Source organism: Ctenocephalides felis, unplaced genomic scaffold (assembly GCF_003426905.1).
Source record: "Ctenocephalides felis isolate EL2017-DRISC unplaced genomic scaffold, ASM342690v1 CF-g0.4_SCAFFOLD_03685, whole genome shotgun sequence".
Lineage (NCBI taxonomy): Eukaryota > Metazoa > Arthropoda > Insecta > Siphonaptera > Pulicidae > Ctenocephalides > Ctenocephalides felis.
Window position 1 is genome coordinate 1 of NW_020539839.1, and position 17,352 is coordinate 17,352.

Consider the following 17,352-nt stretch of genomic DNA (forward strand, 5'->3'; position numbering starts at 1 on the left):
CCGCGTGGCTCGCTGGTCTTGGGGTATGATTTCCGCTTAGGGTGCGGGAGGTCCGCATTTCTTTAAATCGAGTACATATATTTATACAATATTGTATATTGGATCGAAAATATATTATTAACACTACAATGTTGTAAGTGTATCCAACACAAACACGCACTGGGTGAAACGGCGGCTCGTTGGTCTACATATTATTTACTACAATAATGTATATTGGATCGAGAACGTATTATTTACTGTTGTACATTGTATGCACACAAACACGCACTGGATAAAACCCGTGGCTAGTTGGTCAAGGGGTATGATATTGGCTTAGATAATAAATGTAAGTGGCAAATCATGTGTAAAATGTGTTCATTGAGTATACCGCGTGGCTCGTTGGTCTAGGGGTATGATTTCCGCTTAGGGTGCGGGAGGTTTCGGGTTCAAATCCCGGACGAGCCCGGACATTTCTTTAAATACGAGCGCATATTATTTACTACAATAATGTATATTGGATCGAGAATATGTTATTTACTATAATGTTGTACATTGGATGCAACACAAACACGCACTGGATAGAACCCGTGGCTAGTTGGTCTAGATTTTGGCTTAGATAATAAACGTAAGTGGCAACTCATGTGTAAAATGTGTTTATTGAGTATACCGCGTAGCTCGTTGGTCTAGGGGTATGATTTCCGCTTAGGGTGCGGGAGGTCCCGGGTTCAAATCCCGGACGAGCTCGGACTTTTCTTTAAATTCGAGCACATATTATTTACTACAATGTTGAACATTGGATGCAACACAAACACGCACTGGATAGAACATGTGGTTCGTTGGTCTAGGGGTATGATTCCCGCTTTGCGTGGGGAGGTCCCGGGTACAAATCCTGGACGAGCGCGGGCACATATTATTTACTACAATATTGTATACTGGATCGAAAATATATTATTTACTACAATGTTGTACATTGTATTCAACACAAACACGAACTGGGTGAAACCGGCGGCTAGTTGGTCTAGGGGTATGATTTCCGTTTAGGGTGCGGGAGGTCCCGGGTTTAAATTCCGGATGAGCTCGGACAATTCTTTAAATTCGAGCACATATTATTTACTACAATAATGTATATTGGATCGAGAACATATTATTTACTACAATGTTGTACATTGGATGCAATACAAATACGCACTGGATAGAACCCGTGGCTCGTTGGTCTAGGGGTATGATTTTGGCTTGGATAATAACGTAAGTGGCAAATCATATGTAAAATGTGTTTATTGAGTATAGCGCGTGGCTCGTTGGTATAGAGGTTTATTGAGTAGACCGCGTGGCTCGCTGGTCTTGGGGTATAATTTCCGCTTAGGGTGCGGGAGGTTCCTTTAAATTCGTGCACATACTATTTACTACAATGTTGTACATGGATGAAGCACAAACACGCAATGGGTAGAGTATGTCGCTCGTTGGTCTAGGGGTATGATTTCCCCTTTGGGTGCGGAAGGTCCCGGGTTCAAATCCCGGAAGAGCCCGGACATTTCTTCAAATTCGAGTACCTATTATTTACTACAATGTTTTATTTGGATCGTTGGTCTAGGGGTATGATTTCTGCTTAAGGTGCGGATGTCCCGGGTTCAAATCCCGGACGAGCCCGTACATTTCTTTGAATTCGAGTACATATTATTTACTACAATGATGTAGTATTTACTAAAATGTTGTACATTGGATCCAACACAAACACGCAATGGGCAAATCATGTGTAAAATGTGTTTATTGAGATGTGTTACTATTATCAAGAAGCGATAAGAGCCTCCGTGGCGCAATTGGCTAGCGCGTTCGGCTGTTAACCAAAAGGTTGGTGGTTTGAGCCCACCCGGGGGCGTAAAGTAGTTATTATTTATACTCTGGAATATTCAATGCATATTGTTTATACCCAATAGTATTTGATGATTATATTATTCATCATATATGTAGTTTACACGAGCCCGGACATTTCTTCAAATTCGAGCACATATTATTTACTACAGTATTGTATATTGGATCGAGAACATATTATTTACAACAATGTTGTACATTGGTTCCAACACAAACATGCACTGGATAAAACCCGTGGCTTGTTGGACTAGGGTTATGATTTCGGCTTAGATATGAAACGTGAGTTGCAAATCATGTGTAAAATGTGTTTATACAATATTGTATACTGTATCGAAAATATTGTGACGATAATCATAATTATCGTCGTATTGATAATTATTGTCGCCTGATGGTCGTCAATCCTAGGGTACACCCCTACCACTACCCCTAAATATCTATTGGTCCTTGGGGTCCATCAGAGAGACGCTCCGGAGATCCTGGCAATTAAGAAGTTAGAGCCAACGAAGACGTATCCCATAGGCGAACGCCTTGGGATACGTTAGTGTTAGTTGTGTGTGTGTTGTGCAACAAGGCAGGTCCAGCTTAAAGGTCAGATAATGTAAATTATAAGCTATAGCTATTCTTCCCTCGTATGTCCATATAAGCACATATACCATGATATAAGAATAAGTGGTATTAGTTAGGGAACATTGACTGTATGCAAGTACAGTCAAGTTCCACAAACACATACGCGATGTATGATTAATTATTTAATAGAGTTAGTTATAAAAGTAATCTTGGTTTTATTCGTATAGTAGCTACTAACCCCCACAGGTAATTACAGGTACTTTAGAGGGCGATTGGAGTGTTGAGGTAACCCTTCGTAACGGGGTTGCAAGGCTAGAATATAGTATTTGGCAGCCATTGCATACCCCAAGAAGGGGGCTTCAACCCTTCTTGTCACAATGATGAAAGCGTATTCGATCCCCAACTTACAAATTTTTTTATTTTATATTTAAATAATATTTAATAAAAAACCAAGCGAGTAGCTCCCACTGTTTACGTGTTCGGTTGTATCTTAATGTGTTCGTAATTTTTATGAAAGTTTGTAGAAATAAATAAAATTTTAAACGTCGCGCAATTTCTTTATGTGTGGGTATTTTCGTATGTGTATTGCTACATGTGTTTTTCTGTAGTTTTGTTTCTTAAAAGCGCGCGTATCCCGATATTTTAAGATTATAAATCATTGTTTTGATATTGAATAAGGCTTGAGTATGAAATTTTAATAGATGCTGTATTTCATTGTATTTGTTAAACATTATTATCATTTTCGCGTTTTTTTTTTTTTTTTTGGTGCGTTGCAAATAGTTTTTGAACATTCAATAGTATAAAATTTACAAAATAACAAAATTGTATTTTTTTTCCTAATCGAATTCAATTTTAATTCTTGCTCTATTAAGTTAATTCTTTTTTTTTCTCCCCAATTGTGTTTTACTGTATTACAAATTATTAAGTTATTATGCTCGAATAGTAAGCAATAAAAAAAATAATAATAATAATAAATAAATAAAAATTATAAATTCACATAATCGTAGATGTAATTGCATTTTTTTTTTCTTCATTTTATTATTTCTATTATAAAAATTGCGGTAATATATCCACAAAAATATTTTTAATTTTCTAAAATATTCGAATATATTTTTTCTAGTAAGCTCAAATATTTCGCTTTTGGGACATTTTAGCGCAGATACGCCTGGTCGCGCAAAACACATGGCCATTTTTCGGAGAAATTTAACTTTCAAGTATCCTTTTTTTCAGTGATTTTGACCTGACCTGTGCATGGTGTACAAGTTCAAAATTTTATACTCACCCTCAGTGATTGTTAAACGGTTCGGAAAATGTTCGCGCGCATAATGCATTTTGTTGTCATTTTTAATAATATTTTTAAACATAAGTACGGATATAAATACAGATAAACACAAATAGTTTTAGCGGTTTTCATTTATTTTTGATTTAGATTTCTTTTTATTCGCGGTTGTTAACAAATCCTGTAATTACCAAATTTTTCGATTTTAAAGACGAATGAGGCAAGATTACTTTTTACTTTTACGCGCTATGAATAAAATAGTTAGGTTAATATAATTAAATTAAGGTCTACCATGAATTTTTTTAAAAAAAAAAAAGTCTGTTTACTTGTGATTTTTTTTTTTTTTTTAATTATTAGTTCAGAATATTATGTAGACCAAGAAAGTTGTAAAAAATATTAAGTTTTTCTTTACTTACATAGATTAAATAGTTAGGATTTGCTAAATAAGTTACTGTTTACCAGAAAGGAATTTATGTTTTTCTTTTTTCTGTTAGCTGATAAATTTGTTAACTTTTTTCAACTAAATTCATAGGATAAAAATTTTTTACTTTTTATTTTATATAGAAAAATTTAATTTAAGTTGAAAATTATTTTATAATAAATTAATCAGTTTAAGATTTTTTGAAAGTTATCTGAATAAGTCAAGTTTTTGTCACTTTTGTTAGTCAAAGTGTAAGATTAGCAATTTAACACGTTTTAAGAAATTGCTGTTATCGTTGGTTTTATTTTTAAGTAATTTTACGGGGGAGAATTAGCATAAAGACTAGCATGCCTATGTGTAAAAGTGTAAGAATTTTGAGAAACTCACGGGGTGAGATGTTTGGCGCGTACGAAACGCGTGCAGAGAGTCAAAGTTTTTTGAGCCAGGCAGACAGTGCCGAATCGGATTTGTTAGTTTAACAAGGACTTAGTTTTTGTTTCAAATAGTTGAAACATAGGCATGCTATTCATATCTGACCAGCTGGACTGTTGTGTAATAAATAGGTATAGAGTAATTGGTTGGTAGTATTAGTATAGTTTATTTTTTCTTACTTAATATTTCAACGTTGAGTATTTTCGTGTATTTTCGTGTTTTTTTGTAAGATGATGCAATAATGAATTAGTTTTAATAATTTTGATTATGATTATTAGTTTTAATAATTTAATTTTGATAATGTTTTTCTTTTCGTTTCTAAATATTTTCCCTTTTGTTATTATTACGCGTACTAATGTTGGCCTCAGTTCTGCCGGGTCACCATTGTCTGGTGCTCTATTCGCGGCTTTATCCGACCGATCCTACTAATAATAGGATTGGGATATGATTTCTTTGCATAACGATCACAACGGCTATCGCGACCAGTCCAGTTATACATCGTATGCGGCACGGTAACGAAAGGACTAGCCAACCTTCGTTAATTAGAGCAGATTGCAGGCACAAAGTGTCTTTTAGAAGTCATATCTCTGCGGGTGCAGGAACACTGGTAAGGGTTTCACTCGGTCTTGCCAAGTACGGACCTGTACCCGACGGTTGGATAAACGCTCTAGTTGTGTGCGTCATACAGCTAGAACGGCCAGTGACACTTTTTTTTCGCTGTTTTTATTTTCGAACTAGTAGTTTTTTTTTCTTCTTCACGTTTGTCTAATTCTTATTAATTTTAATGTTTTATTATTCCATAATAAATCAGTTTTATATCATACGCGTAACTTCGTCACTTTTACTGTTTTTATCCTATTCATCATTATTGCACCATCCATTTTGTTCGCCATTTTATTATATTCGAATCATGTTTTTTTTTATATTTGTATATATCGTTGTGTCGTTTTTTTAGCCGTGCGTCGCGAAAGGTTTGGTTTGGTTTACGGAGTTTATGGCCTACGTTACAAGACGTTGAATGTAATGAATGTATACAGGGCAAACTTTTAGTGGAGAGGATAAATGTGTTATGGTGGCCCTATTGTTTAAGTGTTATTATATAATAGTTTTATCTCTGTAAAGTATGATAATGATTAAGATTAGATGTAAACTATTATTTTCGTCGTGTTTTTTTTCGTTTATTGATAATGTCACCGTAAATCAAACCAAACGAACGTTCGTAGTGTATTATCGCGTTAGTTTATACCGTCGGCGTGCTGTTTAATTTTCGTGACGCCCTTTTATATGGACAAAATACGATTTTATTTTTATTGAAAATACTTTAATTCTGTCTCGTCAATAGTTATTGGCTCGTGTTTTTGACCGCCCAATCCTGATTAAGGGGTCCGATATGGCAAATAAAATTAATGAAATAAATTAAGGAAGGAATAATCGAGAGAAACATGTACGGGTAGTAGAGATAGGGCAAACTTGATGTTCAGAGTCAAGTATAAGTATGAGTTAGTTTATATAAATGAATATATAAACTGAAGGATCGTGTCGTAGCATTTACCACCCTTTTTAATTTTTTATTTTCAATAGTCCTTTTTTTTTAATTTTTTTTGTATATGATTATACCGTAGGCAACTTGGCCGTCGGTTGACGTAGCTTTAGTCCGAGCGGCAGGGACAAGCAGTAACGCTTTGGCATGAAACGTCCGGGCTTGTTTCATAAGAAATTAGATTTATACGACATGATTTATTTTTGTAGAGTAAAAGATTTTTTCGGCGTAGAAGTATATGATTGAGGAAAAAAATCATTTACTTTTTTTTAAAATATTAATAATATAAGGTTTAGTCTTAAGATTCCCCTCCCCCTCCCTTAGATAGATTGTAGAATTAAGTTTTAGAATATGTTAGGATATTTAGTCGTCATGGTGCAAAGAAGTTATAGTGGGATTTTTGTTTGTGGAGAATAGGTTGTTGCAACAAGATTATATAAATATAAGTCTGCAGGCTTATATCGGGACGCCATATCGGATGTACGTTTTTGTGTTATGTGTATATGAGAATATTATTGTTTAAAGCTGGGCCCAGTTGTCCACGAGCGAGGACCATTGAGGTGTCCGAATCGATGGACGCGTACGGTTTCAATCGGGAAAACCGCCCTTAATCAAACCCGCAGCCGTCGAATTATTATGAGTATTTTATTAAGTGATTATAGGATATTTGCGAAGGTACCTTCAGTGAGACTGGAATGGCGCCATAGGTCGCACGTCGCCATTTTCCCGCGAAGGGGGCAACCTTTGAGGGCCCTTGTGCCGAGCTGGGGAACTCTGGGTGTGTCCCGCTTACACAGGTGATTGTAAGTGCCATTGTTTTTGGGTGGGCATAAGCGGTCGGTCTAGTGTTATTATGGTTGGGGCGCTGCGGGGGAGCAAGAAGGATAACTAGATCTTAGCCCCCATCTGTGGTCTTGTGTTTGGGGGGCAATCACACCAGTAGAGGCTGAATTACTGTAAATGTCGCGCTCGTTAGTCATCTAGTGATTTAAGTAATCGAGTTTAGTTTAAAGCAAATGTAAATAAATTTTTTCTTATTGTTCATCGTCACATTAGTTATTTGTTTATGTTTTTACACGCGTTACTTTATATTGTCCATATCATCGGGCTCATCGATTCTGGCGAACTAATTTAAATTTCGGGTTACGTTTTTTTCATAATAAATAATACTACAACCAAGAAAATAGGTAACAGCACACACACATAGGTTAGGTTTGTTTTCAAGATAGCGTGTTCCGAAAAAAAAATTGTACAAGAAAACGTTCTCTTTTTAGTAACATCTTAATCTTTCCACGTGTAATTTTTTTTTGTATTGTAGCATTATATATAAATGTAGTTTTTCTTTCGTCTAATTTAAATAAAATCGCGATTTGAAGTTCATATAAGTACAGTTTTTTTTCCTCAAACACGAGCTATTGGAAAACAAAATTAATTAAGTTTAGTTGGAAGTCAAATTGACCCATATATATATATCTAGTTTTGATATTTGTCTTACAGATTATGGTTGTCGATTTATATATGTTTTTATTGAATATTTGTGATGTTTATTATTGATTTTTTTTTGTTTGTTGTTCATCAACCTTCTTTGTTAACAAATGGGGGAATAGCTAGTTAGGAACCCAAGACGTCATATATCTGGCCGAAAGCACAATTACTGAAGGCACACACCCACAACTACAGTCGACGCTCAAATTCATATTAAGTAAACCAGGCTCTGGACGTACGGCCAACAATTATGGATACCGCTACGGGGACCTCATACATCGTTGAGAAGTAGCAACAATTTTTAGAGCCGAGGGCGGCTCTGGTGTGACAGGGGGGCGTGTGACGATAATCATAATTATCGTCGTATTGATAATTATTGTCGCCTGATGGTCGTCAATCCTAGGGTACACCCCTACCACTACCCCTAAATATCTATTGGTCCTTGGGGTCCATCAGAGAGACGCTCCGGAGATCCTGGCAATTAAGAAGTTAGAGCCAACGAAGACGTATCCCATAGGCGAACGCCTTGGGATACGTTAGTGTTAGTTGTGTGTGTGTTGTGCAACAAGGCAGGTCCAGCTTAAAGGTCAGATAATGTAAATTATAAGCTATAGCTATTCTTCCCTCGTATGTCCATATAAGCACATATACCATGATATAAGAATAAGTGGTATTAGTTAGGGAACATTGACTGTATGCAAGTACAGTCAAGTTCCACAAACACATACGCGATGTATGATTAATTATTTAATAGAGTTAGTTATAAAAGTAATCTTGGTTTTATTCGTATAGTAGCTACTAACCCCCACAGGTAATTACAGGTACTTTAGAGGGCGATTGGAGTGTTGAGGTAACCCTTCGTAACGGGGTTGCAAGGCTAGAATATAGTATTTGGCAGCCATTGCATACCCCAAGAAGGGGGCTTCAACCCTTCTTGTCACAATATATTATTTACTACAATGTTGTACATTGTATTCAACACAAACACGAACTGGGTGAAACCGGCGGCTAGTTGGTCTAGGGGTATGATTTCCGTTTTGGGTGCGGGAGGTCCCGGGTTTAAATTCCGGACGAGCTCGGACAATTCTTTAAATTCGAGCACATATTATTTACTACAATAATGTATATTGGATCGAGAACATATTATTTACTACAATGTTGTACATTGGATGCAATACAAATACGCACTGGATAGAACCCGTGGCTCGTTGGTCTAGGGATATGATTTTGGCTTAGATAATAACGTAAGTGGCAAATCATATGTAAAATGTGTTTATTGAGTATAGCGCGTGGCTCGTTGGTATAGAGGTTTATTGAGTAGACCGCATGGCTCGCTGGTCTTGGGGTATAATTTCCGCTTAGGGTGCGGGAGGTTCCTTTAAATTCGAACACATACTATTTACTACAATGTTGTACATTGGATGAAACACATACACGCACTGGGTAGAGTCCCGGTTTCAAATCCCGGACGAGCCCGGACTTTTCTTTAAATTCGGGCACATATTATTTACTACAATGTTGAACATTGGATGCAACACAAACACGCACTGGGTAGAACATGTGGTTCGTTGGTCTAGGGGTATGATTCCCGCTTTGGGTGGGGAGGTCCCGGGTTCAAATCCCGGACGAGCCCTGACATTTCTATAAAATCGAGTGCCTATTATTTACTAAAATGTTGTAAATCCTGGACGAGCGCGGGCATTTCTTTCAATTCGAGCGTATATTATTTACTACAATGATGTACATTGGATGCAACATGGGTTACAGATTAGTGTAGATATAAGTTCCATGTTAGAATAAGCAATGTTTTAGGATAAGTGATTATTAAATGTAAATATAGGTTAGTTAATTAAGTAACGAACAAACGCCTTTTCATTAGTAATATTTAAAGTTTAACCGAAAGGTTGGTGAATTGAACCTACCCGGGGTACAACTCGTGGCTCGTTGGTCTAGGGGTATGATTCCCGCTTTGGGTGCGGGAGGTCCCGGGTTCAAATCCCGGACGAGCCCTGACATTTCTATAAAATCGAGTGCCTATTATTTACTAAAATGTTGTACATTGGATCCAACACAAACACGCAATGGGCAAATCATGTGTAAAATGTGTTTATTGAGATGTGTTACTATTATCAAGAAGCGATAAGAGCCCCCGTGGCGCAATTGGCTAGCGCGTTCGGCTGTAACCGAAAGGTTGGTGGTTCGAGCCCACCCGGGGGCGTAAAGTAGTTATTACTTATACTCTGGAATATTCAATGCATATTGTTTATACCCAATAGTAATTGATGATTATATTATTCATCATATATGTAGTTTACACGAGCCCGGACATTTCTTTAAATTCGAGCACATATTATTTACTACAGTATTGTATATTGGATCGAGAACATATTATTTACAACAATGTTGTACATTGGTTCCAACACAAACATGCACTGGATAAAACCCGTGGCTTGTTGGACTAGGGTTATGATTTCGGCTTAGATATTAAACGTAAGTTGCAAATCATGTGTAAAATGTGTTTATTGAGTAGAACCCGTGGCATGTTGTACATTGGATGCAACACAAATACGCAGTGGGTACAACCCGTGGCTCGATGGTCTAGGGGTATGATTCCCGCTTTGGGTGCGGGAGGTCCCGGGTTCAAATCCCGGACGAGCCCTGACATTTCTTTAAATTCGAGTGCCTATTATTTACTACAATGTTGTACATTGGATCCAACACAAACACGCACTGGGTATAACCCGTGGCTCGTTGGTATAGAGTTTTTCGAGTAGACCGCGTGGCTCGCTGGTCTTGGGGTATGATTTCCGCTTAGGGTGCGGGAGGTCCCGCATTTCTTTAAATTCGAGTACATATTATTTACTACAATATTGTATATTGGATCGAAAATATATTATTCACTACAATGTTGTACAGTGTATCCAACACAAACACGCACTGGGTGAAACCGGCGGCTCGTTGGTCTACATATTATTTACTACAATAATGTATATTGGATCGAGAACATATTATTTACTACAATGTTGTACATTGTATGCAACACAAACACGCACTGGATAAAACCCGTGGCTAGTTGGTCTAGGGGTATGATTTTGGCTTAGATAATAAATGTAAGTGGCAAATCATGTGTAAAATGTGTTCATTGAGTATACCGCGTGGCTCGTTGGTCTAGGGGTATGATTTCCGCTTAGGGCGCGGGAGGTTTCGGGTTCAAATCCCGGACGAGCCCGGACATTTCTTTAAATACGAGCGCATATTATTTACTACAATAATGTATATTGGATCGAGAATATGTTATTTACTATAATGTTGTACATTGGATGCAACACAAACACGCACTGGATAGAACCCGTGGCTAGTTGGTCTAGAGGTATGATTTTGGCTTAGATAATAAACGTAAGTGGCAACTCACGTGTAAAATGTGTTTATTGAGTATACCGCGTGGCTCGTTGGTCTAGGGGTATGATTTCCGCTTAGGGTGCGGGAGGTCCCGGGTTCAAATCCCGGACGAGCCCGGACTTTTCTTTAAATTTGGGCACATATTATTTACTACAATGTTGAACATTGGATGCAACACAAACACGCACTGGATAGAACATGTGGTTCGTTGGTCTAGGGGTATGATTCCCGCTTTGGGTGGGGAGGTCCCAGGTTCAAATCCTGGACGAGCGCGGGCACATATTATTTACTACAATATTGTATACTGTATCGAAAATATATTATTTACTACAATGTTGTACATTGTATTCAACACAAACACGAACTGGGTGAAACCGGCGGCTAGTTGGTCTAGGGGTATGATTAAATTCCGGACGAGCCCGGACTTTTCTTTAAATTTGGGCACATATTATTTACTACAATGTTGAACATTGGATGCAACACAAACACGCACTGGATAGAACATGTGGTTCGTTGGTCTAGGGGTATGATTCCCGCTTTGGGTGGGGAGGTCCCAGGTTCAAATCCTGGACGAGCGCGGGCACATATTATTTACTACAATATTGTATACTGTATCGAAAATATATTATTTACTACAATGTTGTACATTGTATTCAACACAAACACGAACTGGGTGAAACCGGCGGCTAGTTGGTCTAGGGGTATGATTTCCGTTTTGGGTGCGGGAGGTCCCGGGTTTAAATTCCGGACGAGCTCGGACAATTCTTTAAATTCGAGCACATATTATTTACTACAATAATGTATATTGGATCGAGAACATATTATTTACTACAATGTTGTACATTGGATGCAATACAAATACGCACTGGATAGAACCCGTGGCTCGTTGGTCTAGGGGTATGATTTTGGCTTAGATAATAACGTAAGTGGCAAATCATATGTAAAATGTGTTTATTGAGTATAGCGCGTGGCTCGTTGGTATAGAGGTTTATTGAGTAGACCGCATGGCTCGCTGGTCTTGGGGTATAATTTCCGCTTAGGGTGCGGGAGGTTCCTTTAAATTCGAACACATACTATTTACTACAATGTTGTACATTGGATGAAACACATACACGCACTGGGTAGAGTCCCGGGTTCAAATCCCGGACGAGCCCGGACTTTTCTTTAAATTCGGGCACATATTATTTACTACAATGTTGAACATTGGATGCAACACAAACACGCACTGGGTAGAACATGTGGTTCGTTGGTCTAGGGGTATGATTCCCGCTTTGGATGGGGAGGTCCCGGGTTCAAATCCCGGACGAGCCCTGACATTTCTATAAAATCGAGTGCCTATTATTTACTAAAATGTTGTAAATCCTGGACGAGCGCGGGCATTTCTTTCAATTCGAGCGCATATTATTTACTACAATGATGTACATTGGATGCAACATGGGTTACAGATTAGTGTAGATATAAGTTCCATGTTAGAATAAGCAATGTTTTAGGATAAGTGATTATTAAATGTAAATATAGGTTAGTTAATTAAGTAACGAACAAACGCCTTTTCATTAGTAATATTTAAAGTTTAACCGAAAGGTTGGTGAATTGAACCTACCCGGGGTACAACTCGTGGCTCGTTGGTCTAGGGGTATGATTCCCGCTTTGGGTGCGGGAGGTCCCGGGTTCAAATCCCGGACGAGCCTATTATTTACTAAAATGTTGTACATTGGATCCAACACAAACACGCAATGGGCAAATCATGTGTAAAATGTGTTTATTGAGATGTGTTACTATTATCAAGAAGCGATAAGAGCCCCCGTGGCGCAATTGGCTAGCGCGTTCGGCTGTAACCGAAAGGTTGGTGGTTCGAGCCCACCCGGGGGCGTAAAGTAGTTATTACTTATACTCTGGAATATTCAATGCATATTGTTTATACCCAATAGTAATTGATGATTATATTATTCATCATATATGTAGTTTACACGAGCCCGGACATTTCTTTAAATTCGAGCACATATTATTTACTACAGTATTGTATATGGATCGAGAACATATTATTTACAACAATGTTGTACATTGGTTCCAACACAAACTGCACTGGATAAAACCCGTGGCTTGTTGGACTAGGGTTATGATTTCGGATTAGATATTAAACGTAAGTGCAAATCATGTGTAAAATGTGTTTATTGAGTAGAACCCGTGGCATGTTGTACATTGGATGCAACACAAATACGCAGTGGGTACAACCCGTGGCTCGATGGTCTAGGGGTATGATTCCGCTTGGGTGCGGGAGGTCCCGGGTTCAAATCCCGGACGAGCCCGACATTTCTTTAAATTCGAGTGCCTATTATTTACTACAAGTTTGTACATTGGAATCCAACACAAACACGCACTGGGTATAACCCGTGGCTCGTTGGTATAGAGTTTTTTCGAGTAGATCGCGTGGCTCGCTGGTCTTGGGGTATGATTTCCGCTTAGGGGGCGGGAGGTCCCGCATTTCTTTAAATTCGAGTACATATTATTTACTACAATATTGTATATTGATCGAAAATATATTATTCACTACAATGTTGTACAGTGTACCCAACACAAACACGCACTGGGTGAACCGGCGGCTCGTTGGTCTACATATTATTTACTACAATAATGTATATTGGATCGAGAACATATTATTTACTACAATGTTGTACATTGTATGCAACACAAACACGACTGGCTAGTTGGTCTAGGGTATGATTTTGGCTAGATAATAAATGTAAGTGGCAAATCATGGTAAAATGTGTTCATTGAGTATACCGCGTGGCTCGTGGTCTAGGGGTATGATTTCGCTTAGGGCGCGGGAGGTTTCGGGTTCAAATCCCGGACGAGCCCGGACATTTCTTTAAATACGAGCGCATATTATTTACTACATAATGTATATTGGATCGAGAATATGTTATTTACTATAATGTTGTACATTGGATGCAACACAAAACGCACTGGATAGAACCGTGGCTAGTTGGTCTAGAGGTATGATTTTGGCTTAGATAATAAACGTAAGTGGCAACTCACGTGTAAAATGTGTTTATTGAGTATACCGCGTGGCTCGTTGGTCTAGGGGTATGATTTCCGCTTAGGGTGCGGGAGGTCCCGGGTTCAAATCCCGGACGAGCCCGGACTTTTCTTTAAATTTGGGCACATATTATTTACTACAATGTTGAACATTGGATGCAACACAAACACGCACTGGATAGAACATGTGGTTCGTTGGTCTAGGGGTATGATTCCCGCTTTGGGTGGGGAGGTCCCAGGTTCAAATCCTGGACGAGCGCGGGCACATATTATTTACTACAATATTGTATACTGGATCGAAAATATATTATTTACTACAATGTTGTACATTGTATTCAACACAAACACGAACTGGGTGAAACCGGCGGCTAGTTGGTCTAGGGGTATGTTTCCGTTTGGTGTGCGGGAGGTCCGGGTTTAAATTCCGGACGAGCTCGGACAATTCTTTAAATTCGAGCACATATTATTTACTACAATAATTATATTGGATCGAGAACATATTATTTACTACAATGTTGTACATTGGATGCAATACCAAATACGCACTGGATAGAACCCGTGGCTCGTTGGTCTAGGGGTATGATTTTGCTTAGATAAAACGTAAGTGGCAAATCATATGTAAAATGTGTTATTGAGTATAGCGCGTGGCTCGTTGGTATAGAGGTTTATTGAGTAGACCGCATGGCTCGCTGGTCTTGGGTATAATTTCCGCTTAGGGTGCGGGAGGTTCCTTTAAATTCGAACACATACTATTTACTACAATGTTGTACATTGGATGAAACAAATACACGCACTGGGTAGGTACCGGGTTCAAATCCCGGACGAGCCCGGGACTTTTCTTAAATTCGGCACATATTATTTACTACAATGTTGAACATTGGTGCAACACAAACACGCACTGGGTAGAACATGTGGTTCGTTGGTCTAGGGGTATGATTCCCGCTTTGGGTGGGAGGTCCCGGTTCAAATCCCGGACGAGCCCTGACATTTCTATAAAATCGAGTGCCATTATTACCTAAATGTTGTAAATCCTGGACGAGCGCGGGCATTTCTTTCAATTCGAGCGATATTATTTACTACAATGATGTACATTGGATGCAACATGGGTTACAGATTAGTGTAGATATAAGTTCCATGTTAGAATAAGCAATGTTTTAGGATAAGTGATTATTAAATGTAAATATAGGTTAGTTAATTAAGTAACGAACAAACGCCTTTTCATTAGTAATATTTAAAGTTTAACCGAAAGGTTGGTGAATTGAACCTACCCGGGGTACAACTCGTGGCTCGTTGGTCTAGGGGTATGATTCCCGCTTTGGGTGCGGGAGGTCCCGGGTTCAAATCCCGGACGAGCCCTGACATTTCTATAAAATCGAGTGCCTATTATTTACTAAAATGTTGTACATTGGATCCAACACAAACACGCAATGGGCAAATCATGTGTAAATGTGTTTATTGAGATGTGTTACTATTATCAAGAAGCGATAAGAGCCCCCGTGGCGCAATGGCTAGCGCGTTCGGCTGTAACCGAAAGGTTGGTGGTTCGAGCCCACCGGGGGCGTAAAGTAGTATTATTTATACTCTGGAATATTCAATGCATATTGTTTATACCAATAGTAATTGATGATTATATTATTCATCATATATGTAGTTACACGAGCCCGGACATTTCTTTAAATTCGAGCACATATTATTTACTACAGTATTGTATATTGGATCGAGAACATATTATTTACAACAATGTGTACATTGGTTCCAACACAAACATGCACTGGATAAAACCCGTGGCTTGTTGGACTAGGGTTATGATTTCGGCTTAGATATTAAACGTAAGTTGCAAATCATGTGTAAAATGTGTTTATTGAGTAGAACCCGTGGCATGTTGTACATTGGATGCAACACAAATACGCAGTGGGTACAACCCGTGGCTCGTTGGTCTAGGGGTATGATTCCGCTTTGGGTGCGGGAGGTCCCGGGTTCAAATCCCGGACGAGCCCTGACATTCTTTAAATTCGAGTGCCTATTATTTACTACAATGTTGTACATTGGATCCAACACAAACACGCACTGGGTATAACCGTGGCTCGTTGGTATAGAGTTTTTCGAGTAGACCGCGTGGCTCGCTGGTCTTGGGGTATGATTTCCGCTTAGGGTGCGGGAGGTCCCGCATTTCTTTAAATTCGAGTACATATTATTTACTACAATATTGTATATTGGATCGAAAATATATTATTCACTACAATGTTGTACAGTGTATCCAACACAAACACGCACTGGGTGAAACCGGCGGCTCGTTGGTCTACATATTATTTACTACAATAATGTATATTGGATCGAGAACATATTATTTACTACAATGTTGTACATTGTATGCAACACAAACACGCACTGGATAAAACCCGTGGCTAGTTGGTCTAGGGGTATGATTTTGGCTTAGATAATAAATGTAAGTGGCAAATCATGTGTAAAATGTGTTCATTGAGTATACCGCGTGGCTCGTTGGTCTAGGGGTATGATTTCCGCTTAGGGTGCGGGAGGTTTCGGGTTCAAATCCCGGACGAGCCCGGACATTTCTTTAAATACGAGCGCAATATTACTACAATAATGTATATTGGATCGAGAATATGTTATTTACTATAATGTTGTACATTGGATGCACAAAACACGCACTGGATAGAACCCGTGGCTAGTTGGTCTAGAGGTATGATTTTGGCTTAGATAATAAACGTAAGTGGCAACTCATGTGTAAAATGTGTTTATTGAGTATACCGCGTGGCTCGTTGGTCTAGGGGTATGGGTTCAAATCCCGGACGAGCCCGGACTTTTCTTTAAATTTGGGCACATATTATTTACTACAATGTTGAACATTGGATGCAACACAAACACGCACTGGATAGAACATGTGGTTCGTTGGTCTAGGGGTATGATTCCCGCTTTGGGTGGGGAGGTCCCAGGTTCAAATCCTGGACGAGCGCGGGCACAATTATTACTACAATATTGTATACTGTATCGAAAATATTTATTTACTACAATGTTGTACATTGTATTCAACACAAACACGAACTGGGTGAAAACGCGGCTAGTTGGTCTAGGGGTATGATTCCGTTTTGGGTGCGGGAGGTCCCGGGTTTAATCCGGACGAGCTCGGACAATTCTTTAAATTCGAGCACATATATTTACTACAATAATGTATATTGGATCGAGAAATATTATTTACTACAATGTTGTACATGGATGCAATACAAATACGCATGGATAGAACCCGGGCTCGTTGGTCTAGGGGTATGATTTTGGCTTAGATAATAACGTAAGTGGCAAATCATATGTAAAATGTGTTTATTGAGT

At 38.7% G+C, this 17,352-nt stretch overlaps 14 non-coding genes across 14 annotated transcripts; all 14 read left to right on the forward strand.

Moving 5' to 3' along the window:
• Positions 1 to 372: 372 nt before the first annotated feature.
• On the forward strand, positions 373 to 444 carry Trnap-agg. The gene has a single exon. It is a non-coding gene; the product is annotated as a tRNA-Pro (tRNA).
• A 207-nt stretch (positions 445 to 651) lies between these two features.
• Trnap-agg lies at positions 652 to 723 on the forward strand. The gene has a single exon. It is a non-coding gene; the product is annotated as a tRNA-Pro (tRNA).
• An 832-nt stretch (positions 724 to 1,555) lies between these two features.
• Positions 1,556 to 1,626, forward strand: Trnal-aag. Its single transcript has one exon. It is a non-coding gene; the product is annotated as a tRNA-Leu (tRNA).
• Positions 1,627 to 9,134: 7,508 nt separating this feature from the next.
• On the forward strand, positions 9,135 to 9,205 carry Trnap-ugg. The gene has a single exon. It is a non-coding gene; the product is annotated as a tRNA-Pro (tRNA).
• Positions 9,206 to 9,510: 305 nt separating this feature from the next.
• On the forward strand, positions 9,511 to 9,582 carry Trnap-ugg. The gene has a single exon. It is a non-coding gene; the product is annotated as a tRNA-Pro (tRNA).
• Positions 9,583 to 10,159: 577 nt separating this feature from the next.
• Positions 10,160 to 10,231, forward strand: Trnap-ugg. Its single transcript has one exon. It is a non-coding gene; the product is annotated as a tRNA-Pro (tRNA).
• Positions 10,232 to 10,729: 498 nt separating this feature from the next.
• Positions 10,730 to 10,801, forward strand: Trnap-agg. The gene has a single exon. It is a non-coding gene; the product is annotated as a tRNA-Pro (tRNA).
• Positions 10,802 to 11,015: 214 nt separating this feature from the next.
• Trnap-agg lies at positions 11,016 to 11,087 on the forward strand. The gene has a single exon. It is a non-coding gene; the product is annotated as a tRNA-Pro (tRNA).
• A 1,124-nt stretch (positions 11,088 to 12,211) lies between these two features.
• Trnap-ugg lies at positions 12,212 to 12,282 on the forward strand. Its single transcript has one exon. It is a non-coding gene; the product is annotated as a tRNA-Pro (tRNA).
• A 305-nt stretch (positions 12,283 to 12,587) lies between these two features.
• Trnap-ugg lies at positions 12,588 to 12,659 on the forward strand. Its single transcript has one exon. It is a non-coding gene; the product is annotated as a tRNA-Pro (tRNA).
• Positions 12,660 to 14,038: 1,379 nt separating this feature from the next.
• On the forward strand, positions 14,039 to 14,110 carry Trnap-agg. Its single transcript has one exon. It is a non-coding gene; the product is annotated as a tRNA-Pro (tRNA).
• Positions 14,111 to 15,291: 1,181 nt separating this feature from the next.
• Trnap-ugg lies at positions 15,292 to 15,363 on the forward strand. Its single transcript has one exon. It is a non-coding gene; the product is annotated as a tRNA-Pro (tRNA).
• A 570-nt stretch (positions 15,364 to 15,933) lies between these two features.
• On the forward strand, positions 15,934 to 16,004 carry Trnap-ugg. The gene has a single exon. It is a non-coding gene; the product is annotated as a tRNA-Pro (tRNA).
• A 496-nt stretch (positions 16,005 to 16,500) lies between these two features.
• On the forward strand, positions 16,501 to 16,572 carry Trnap-agg. Its single transcript has one exon. It is a non-coding gene; the product is annotated as a tRNA-Pro (tRNA).
• Positions 16,573 to 17,352: the final 780 nt, after the last annotated feature.